The 10000-nt window shown below is 33.3% G+C and overlaps 1 protein-coding gene across 2 annotated transcripts in view; it reads right to left on the bottom strand.

Annotated features, from left to right (window-relative positions):
* LOC136848053 (alkylglycerol monooxygenase-like) overlaps positions 1–10000 on the bottom strand; it is a 36468-nt gene that overhangs the window by 22810 nt on the left and 3658 nt on the right. The gene's annotated exons all lie outside the window — the stretch shown is intronic.

The raw sequence follows: 10000 nt of genomic DNA, 5'->3' as shown, positions 1-10000 counted from the left end.
TCACAGGTAAGTAGTAATGATTAAATAGCAAAGTTGGCGAGAGATGCGCACGTCGCTTGTGTGATTGCACTTTTTTTTTTCTGTTAATTTTCATCCAAGTCGATGTCCGTAATTCCCGTTTAAGAATTTACAAATATAACAATGAGTTCTCTTTTAAATACTTGATTATTAGAGTTAACTTCTGAAATCCGTTATTAATGAAGCATTAAACTGAAAAGGTATGTGATAAATGTAAGATGAGGTTCAGCCTAGTAACAGAATACAGACCAATTGCAGCGTAAAGGACAGACCTGAAGAACTGTACAATAGATTGTCGCCTTAACAGTTAGTCCGTCTTACTGAGTTTGATAATCAGATGGGCACAAGCGGTCATTCGTATGTATCTGAACGCAGAAGTAATTACAAAATAGTTATGAGTGAATACAAGTAGTTAATGCCAAGCCACAATTGCTACTCCAGTGTTCTTTCATTTTAAATTTATATTTCTGACAGATACGTGAGATTTTCTCCATGTAAGGGTTGAAGTTGAAAGCCTTGATGCAACCTAGAAATAGAATCAAGTGAAAGTATCCGCCTAACAGGAGAGGAAAGTTCAAAGAAGTCAGAAAAATCGAAGAAAAAAATAAAAACAGAATGGAAGTGGAAGGAAGCAGTTTTCGAACCGGTCAACTGGCAGATTGTCACAGTTCACTATCAGGAGGAATAAGAACTTACTGGTAAGCTTCATCCAACCTTCTTTGTTGCTCGGTTCTAAATAGTAAATTAGCGCAATTAGATGCTTCTGAACGAAATCCCTCCCAAACTTAAACTAATTCATTATTATACCCCTGGACTCTGATTTCTCAGTACTTAAAAAGGCTGCTCTATTATTCACGCCATTTACCTTCTACTGTATACATTTATGTATATATATTATAACGTGCGTGTATGTATATATACCGTAATAAGTTATACAAAAAATGTCCAGCTCGTCAATAAGTTTCTAAGCAGATACAGCTTCGGACATTAATTGTAAGCTGGTACAAATTTTTCGCTTTTTTTTTTTTTTTTTTTGGTTCCCTATCCAAATTTCTATTCACATAGGAAGCAAGAGTAAAGTGACGTGATCTACACCTCGGACAATAAGGTTTTTCCATGTCTTCTCTCAGAAATCCTCCAGTCCATCTTTTAGAGACAGCATCGTTGTCAGTCTTGGCTGGAACGTATAAGGTGATACAGCCGATTGTAAAAAAAAATCACATTAATGAATCACTCTGAAACATCTCATCCTTCACTTGACAAAAATTGAACGTCACGGTATGCACCCTCTGTGATCCTGTTTTGAGAGGACAATGGTGATCCCTGGATTTTAAGGCGACGTTTACTGTGCGCCTTTGGGCCACATGGGATGTTTACACGCAACTTTTTAAAAATTATTTCTCTTCACCATATAGTTAGAAAGACCAGGAAGGTAGACATTGAAAAGCTTTTCTGTCATAAGCATTGTTACCATAAACGAATTTGCCGTGATATATATATATATATATATATATATATATATATATATATATATATATATATATATATATATATATATATATATATATATATATATTCTTTTATTATACTGGTATGATATGGAGTACAACTTTTGTTTATATCGAGTTATCACTAATATACAGTGCATTTATATTCACATATATTGTACTTTAATGTACTAAACGTATGAAAAACCTTCTCATGTTCTAAATTGTCTTGTCCTTGTAATGTACAAATATTGATTTTTACTGGGGTCTCATATAGCCGAGCCGTGGTAACAGGTTCAGAATAATTGTGTTAGTTGGCGGCCTGCCTGACCGGATTGCCTTGTGGTTTCGATTTTTTGTTTGTGTTTTGACGTTTTTTTCTTTTTAACAAATAACTTTTTGCGTTGGACTCAAAGAGATTGAAGTATGCCGGAGCAAATGCGTCGAATATGATAATAGGTTAATGATAAATCGGGATCTTTCACTCTTGAAATGGCTCTTGTGTTGCTTTGCGTGTTTGCAGTTTGTAACATGGATTTTCGCCTAATTTAGTGTTTGGTTACCAATCAAGATACATTATTTTGCTTTGCTTATAAACTTTAGTTTTAAAAATTTATGGCCTACATTTTCCCTTAAAGATAATTTTTCTGCATTTTAATTATATCCTGTATCGGTTGTTTTGTCTCGCGTGGCGTAAGTATTTAACAGAGTATCGCTTTTTTCAGATGAACAGATACATTTTTAGAACTCGTCACTTAAAGATCAGGTACGGAATTATTTTTCTTGCATCAGCTATTTCATTTATAAGATAACTTCTAACGAGAGCCACAAATAGATCCCCGAAGATGAATTAACAAAGATAGTGAGAGAAATAATGATCAAGGAATGCTTCAGGAAGAAGCAAAGATTATTTGGTTCAGGTAACAGATTTCCTGTTTTGCATTACTTTTACGTAAATTTACAAGGGATACGTATCTTTCTGAAGTTTTGGTATCAGGTTAGGCAAAACCATTGATTGTTAAGACTGTTCTTACGACAATTTCCGTTAGTGTTTTTCCTATTCAGATCCGCCACTTATAGAAAACTGCCAGAAATACTGACAACAAGTAGGTCGGTATCATTCACCTGCCTGTCGTTAAACCAAGTGACGAAAACGTGCATTCCAAGGCCTTGACGTTATGATACAGGTTTTCCTTGTTCTGTGTAGCCCGTGAGATACCTTCGTGGTAAGTGAATGCACACACCAACTTTGTTCTCTTTACTCTTTAGTTGGAAATGCCTCGGTAGTTGCGGTTGGGAGGGGCGCTTATATTCAAAGTAGATATGAACTTCAAGTTAATTCTTCAGAATTTGGCTACGTTGGGGCCCTGCCAGATAAGCTGTTTATTATTTTCACGTATGAAGTTTTTTATCCTTGTATGAGACTGGGTTTATGTGTATATATATGTATTATATATATATGTATATATGTGTATATACATATGTATATATATGTATATACTGTGTATATATGTATGTATATATATGTGTATATATAATATTTGCTTAAAAAATGATAGTAGATACACGTGACATAACCGAATACCACATGAAAATGAGAGGCAAAAGTTCAGTACCAAAGCGCTTTCACGTGTTGTTTATTCACGCATCGTCGGGGTACATTTTTTGTGCCCCGACGATGCGTGAATAAACAACACGTGAAAGCGCTTGATACTGAACTTTTGCCTGTCCTTTTCCTGTGGTATTCTCACACTTACACACACACACACATATATACATACATACATACATATTTTCATGATGTTGCCTTCTAATATGTATATCCTCCTGTAATTTTGATATATTTTCTCTTTTATTTATCATGTATTTTGTATAATGATAATGATTGCTGAAATGTTGTATGTAGTGTGATATCAGATCTCAAAAGAATTAGTAATAATGTAGTATATGAGGAACACGTGTTTCCTAGCGAAGGGTTTGTTTCACTTCAGCTGTCATCGCAAAAGATAATGCAATGACAGGTTGGTAATACAATCACTGCTCCTTTCTGAAAACCAACTCTGGTTTTTCGCTTTGTTTTTAAAAACATGCCAGTCATAATTAGCCAGTTTAGATTGTGCAAAGATTTCTGTAAAAGCTTTGTCTCATATGAGAAAAAGACAAAGGTTTTGTAATGTGACGTACATGGCTCTGGTCACGTATGCCCTTTTGAGAGATGTGGACAAGTATTGCACTGGAGTACATGACCTGATCGATTGCATCATGCATTGTCCCGATTGAGTTCAAAACGTTTTGCCTGAAGTGACGTCATCTTCCTTATTCTAGAACTTTCTTTTTGTATCTCGCACCCAAAATGCCTTAATGACATCACGTGAGTATTTCATGTGCTGCTGGAATCCTCAGATTAATTCATCTTTCATTCTTATTTTCGAGACCAATCAGTTCTCTCTCTCTCTCTCTCTCTCTCTCTCTCTCTCTCTCTCTCTCTCTCTCATTCTTAAAAAGAGAGTAATATTAATGTAATATATTTGTGGTCACTGGTATTGAATAGCTTCTGAGATCTGAATTTAGTAAAATTATTTAATTTGTAATGACACCTGGTAAAAAAGTGTTGTGTGAATTCAAGCAGCTTCATATTTTGGGATTTTACAAAGGTTTTAACAAGCTTGTGTAAGGTAAAGTGAATTTTACTTATTATTACCATGGTATAATAAGGTGTATTGAGAGAAATTTTGCCTTGGTGAAATTATTATTGATAAATCTTTTGTGTATTTTTGTGTGTTCTTGTGTTTGCAATCTCTTGATTTTTGTTGATGATTTAACATTTGTTTACTTAGCATTTTAAATATTTCTTAATAATTTAACATTGCATACTTGATTTAATTTTCATTTATTAAGATTGTCTTTTCAAATCTTGGGTAATTCTTGATAGTATAAATTTTGCCTGATTAATCTAATTTCTTGATAAATTAAATTTTTGTGGTTTAATTTTGTTTAACAATTCAATTCAAGAATTAATTAAATTTTGTGTTGTTTTCTAGTAATAGTAAGTTTTTCAGATTGTGAATTCTAGTTATAAATTTTGAATTTAACAAATTTTTGTATTTAAAATAAAAAAAAAGTGTTTTATTTATTGACCACCAGTGAATAGGATTGTGTGCATAAGGCTAAGTGATAAACATGTTTTGTTCCTTTAGTTTTGCTGAAGTGAATTAACACCAAGGAAACAGTTAAAGTTGTTTGATTGAGTGATGCCCTTATATTCTAGTATATTTGTTGTTTAAACCTCACAATTCTTTTGATAAAATTAGTTTGATTTTTCACATGATTAATGAGCTTTTTAAGGGATCACTGTTACCTTTAGAGTACTCAGTCGTAATTCTTATTGTTATCAGAGTTCAGGTATCTGGCTGAAGTGAGGTATATTTTTGAAATCTGTGATTAGTTGTGTAATAACCAGGTACTGGTACGCATCGTGACAATATGTACATACGTACCCATTACTAAGTCTTGGTGTTTTGAAAGTTCGTGAATGTGGTACAGAACAGATGTGTGGCAGATGAATTGTTTAAGGAAAGAAAGATGGATGTTGTGGCACATAGTGGAACAAAGGTGAAAGGATAGGGTGTGCAGGGCTATGATGAAGATAAGTAAGCTTTGTAACTGAGAGATGAAGCGCTAGGGAAAGAGCTGCTTTGTAAATTTCAGAAAACTTGGAGACAGGTGCAAGTATATAAAATGTTTATTCAAATTGTATCATGTGTTGCAGGGAAGGAGTTGTGAAGAGGTCCAGGAATTAAAAAGAATGAGTGAAAGAAAATATTTCAGGATAAGTCTTTACAGCTGTGCCTAGATGAGTCTGGATTAAATGAAAGGGTGGTTGTGTTAGGTGATCTAAATGCAAAGGTCAAGGACCAAAAATGTTTGTTGCTGAAAGCTACTGAGATCCTGTAGTAAGTGGGAGTATGGATAATTCATGGATGGTGACATAATCAATGTGATGTGTCTCATTTTGCTGGGGTTGGGTTGTTGGTATAGGAGGTTAGGCATAGGAAACTAAAACAAGTTAATGTTGAGATGAGAAAACAAGAAATTTCATGAGACAATGGAGACTATTTTTGATGCAGTTGCATGATAGAAGAGATCATCTTTATTTTATCATCCCAATACTGCTAGAAGATAGATAAGAAATTCGAGGTGAGGGCAGGAAAGAAAGAAAATTATGAAAGTAGAGGAGTGATTTGAGCAATTGCTCCTTGGGGAAAATTTTGTTATTGTGGGAAGTAGATGAAGAGAGGAGGATACAAGCAAACAGATATCGAATCAGAGATACGAACTGAGAGATGTTGTCAGAAGAGAAACAGTAGTGGGTTGATAAAATAAATATTTTTATATGACAAGCTTATCTGCCTTGGAGTATTTCTAACCTTTTGGGTTTGGTTCAGAGATAACTGGGACATACATTCTGGCAACAAGAGATGTAAGTTGATATCGACTCTGCTGTACATTTTCCTGTGGATTTTAGGTTCTGTGCTTAAAATGGAAATCGTCTACCTACACTGGCAACTGAGTGCTAAGTTTGCAAGAGAATTTCCACTTGATATTTTTATCCCAAATATTAAAGCCCAAATTTCCTTTCACGTTGAATTCACCTTGCCCTAGAAATAAAGCACGCCGAACAGGATCTATATATGATGGGTGTATTCACCCTGGCCATGTTTTAAAAACTTTGCACTTAGTTATCACGGGATAAAAAATTTTCATTTCCATTCTAATTAGAAAACTGAATTTGGCGGGACCATGAGCAGCACAGTCAAGATTATCCTACCTCCCTTTGTGGCTGAATGGACAAGTCATAGTCTTCTTTGTATCTAACCCAAAAAACATAGATGAATCCTGTTATGAATGGATTTATATGTTCTAGTGCAAGTTATTCCTAAGGTATGATCATCATAATATAAATATGAATAATATACATTCACATTATATATATATATATATATATATATATATATATATATATATATATATATATATATATATGATATATATATATTTGTGATTTAGGAAATACTGCTGGAAAATAACAGGCAGAATATCAGTACCAGCCTGCTTACACGCTTATTCACGCGTTGTCGGTTGTACGTATGAGTCACAGTTTAGATGAACGGTTCAAGATACTTAGAACAACAATCACCAGATGGTCAATTGTCACAGATAATCCGGGATAATCCGGTCGCAAACTGAAACAACATGCTAACGCTAAGAACTACGCGAAGGGTATATAACCATAGAAAATAGGAAAAGTGTATGAAAAGGATGCATCAAGTGAGAATTTAAATCACTGTATAAAAGGTAAGAAGTTTAAATCACTATAATACCAACGTTTGACCCGATAGAACAAGATTCAGTGACATTCTTTTTGTATGTGTCGTTTAGGATCCAGAGAAATTCCTCACTGTGTCCTGTGTCGTTGTGCGAAGCTATGGGTGGACCTTGCTTCTTCATTCCAGTTAACACATGACACGAATCTCGCACGTGCAAAAAAAACTGTGTGATCGCTGTGCTGCAAAAAAACTGTGTGATCGCTGTGCCAGTGATTTTCCAGTTTGCCCATAATATTTATCGTAGTTTTTGCAAGGAATTTCATAGATGCAACTAGAAACATCATTGGAAGAATTTTTTACTGCTAAACCTAAGCTTTATATTGTAATTACTGAAAACAACTTTGATGTTGAAAAGTTTCAAATCGTTAGGAATCTGGAAACCTTGATCATACGGTAACTTTAGAATGTTGTTCCTATTAAACTTGGGTTTGCTGTCACTCGAATACAAGGAACCCGTAAAAACAAACCGGAGAAAACAGGTGATTTACAATTTTGATGATTAAAACAAAAATAAACAATGGAGTTAATGTTAGTAGACTTTAGGAAAATTCTTTGGGTGAAATTTCCGTCATATCAGTGGATAGTAACTTCAAGAACTTCAAAACGCTTTGTCTTTCCCCCTCTAAGTAAATTTGATAGACGGCACTAAGTCATCCCGCTTAAGCAGAAATTCCTGAAGATTTTCCGTGAACTGGCCAAATATCTACCTAGAATTTTTTTTTAAATTATCTCTTTCTTTATTGCGCTTTGACAATTAATCATCTGGCGCTTATTGCTCTCATTATTTTTGCCTTTAACTAGTCTTCTTCCAAAATGTGTCTCCTTTTGCATGATATATATGCAGTATGTATGTATGTATAATTACAAATTGTTTCATAAGAAGTACGGTATTCTACTGTTTGTTTTCAGTTCTCATCGTATCATTATTTGAGAAAGATAGTTAAAGACTTCTTTGTTATTCTGTAAGTGATCAGTAGATTATTATGTATGTATATATATATATATATATATATATATATATATATATATATATATACATATATACATATATACATATATACATATATACATATATACATATACATATATATATATATATATATATATATATATATACATGTACATATACATATATGTGTGTATGTGTATATATATATGTACATATATACATATATAGATATGTATATATATATATATATATATATATATATATATATATACATAAATATACAAATGTATATATGTATGTGTATGTACTGTATATATGTATGTACATAATATTTTTATAGATATGTATATATATATATATGATTTATGCATATTCATAAATATACAAATGCTACAAATGTACTGTATATATGTATGTACATAAATTTTATCAATTTATGCATATTTTGAGAATATCAATTCACCTGATTGAGAATTCACACTGAAGGGGAATTTTGAAGGGAATTTTGAAAGTGATAAATGGCTCAGAACCGCCGGGTCTCGACCCCTCGACACGGTAACTTCCAGCGACTCCATTCGACGGTCAAACCATTGGGGGTCGAGACCCAGCGGTTCCGATCCATTTATCAATTTAAAAATTCCCCTTTGGTGTTAATTACCCATGGGGGTTATTCCCGAAGTAGCGTGAATTGGATATTAAGCGACATTTGTAGATTCACGATTATGTATGTATATGTATGTATATATAAATTATATATGTATATATATGCATGTGTATATATGTATGTATATATATGTATATATACAGCATATGTATGTTTATATATATGTATATGTATATGTATATATATATATATATATATATATATATATATATATATATATATATATATATATATATAGTATATGTATGTATATTACATAAACTAGGCTGCGAGATGAGGATGTTTCTACCTCTGCAATAGTAAATGTATGCGAATTCGACATGTCTGATAATAATTGAGACTAATTATTGTACGTAAAATATTGCTAGAAATAAAATATTAGAGTATGAAGACCAGTGACAGGGCTTTCTCACGTGTTGCCTAATCTGCTTTTACCCTGAGGGAATGGTGAGGAAGAAAACAACCATAGTTCATGATCAGTAGCACGGGGTCGACCCACTTCATTAGAGGACCTTAGTAGTTACACACAAGTAACAGTAGGTGTCTCCCCGAAACGTAACATTATCCCTCAGACAAAAGAGATTTTATAAATATAAATTTTCAATTTACATAGATTATTTTGTATTTTACAGTCGTGAAATCCTAACAAGTTTCGGCAATATGTGAAATATAAAAAAGACAAAGAACAACTTTAATTGTTTAAAGAAGATGAACGAGCCTTGAATATAATGAAAATTATGTGAATAATAAAAAAAGCCCAAAATTAAGAATTTAAGCGACTTAAAATTGTTATCCTTAAAGCAGGGGAGAGAGCTAACTGGAGGTAGCTAGTATTTCAGTCTGATTTTATCTTTATGCATAACAATAACTTAACGTTTCTCCAAGAACCGTTAACCACGGTTGACGCCAGACACCCCTATTAATAAGAAAAATAAGACCAGAAAATCCGAAAGAGGATTATAAAAGGTCAAGGTCAAAGGTAAGGGTATACCAAGGTCTTTCTCGACCGTGGGGAATACACAACCCGCGAATTACCTTCGAATAATGGAAATATGTCAACGGTGTGAGGCGATGGTGGGTAACAATTTTTGACTGACTGGTGTTCCGTAAAATAATGATAAGAAACATTAACAACAGATCTCGATGAAACCGCAGTTTTGATTTTAAGTGACGAATGAGAGTAACTAAGTAAACTGATAACATCTAAGTTTGCAAAATATAGTTTGGTACTTTGTAAGGGAAAAATTATTTCGACCAGACCAATAATTTTGCATGATGTAAAAGTTATCCTTATTAAATACAAATTCCGCAGCCTAATTAAGAACCTTAAAATTAAGTGACATACAAGATTCCGTCATGAAGCGAACGAGTTCCAAATGAATAACTCGACCGATCGATGATGGACCTGAGCAAAACTCATTCCGGGAAATGACGTCTGTTATGTTTGTAAACATCGTCTTTTCCTGAACAGTGCAAATTAGATTTGACTAGACAT

The sequence above is a fragment of the Macrobrachium rosenbergii genome, chromosome 18, assembly GCF_040412425.1.
Source record: "Macrobrachium rosenbergii isolate ZJJX-2024 chromosome 18, ASM4041242v1, whole genome shotgun sequence".
NCBI lineage: Eukaryota > Metazoa > Arthropoda > Malacostraca > Decapoda > Palaemonidae > Macrobrachium > Macrobrachium rosenbergii.
This window is presented reverse-complemented; position numbering and strand designations above follow the sequence as displayed.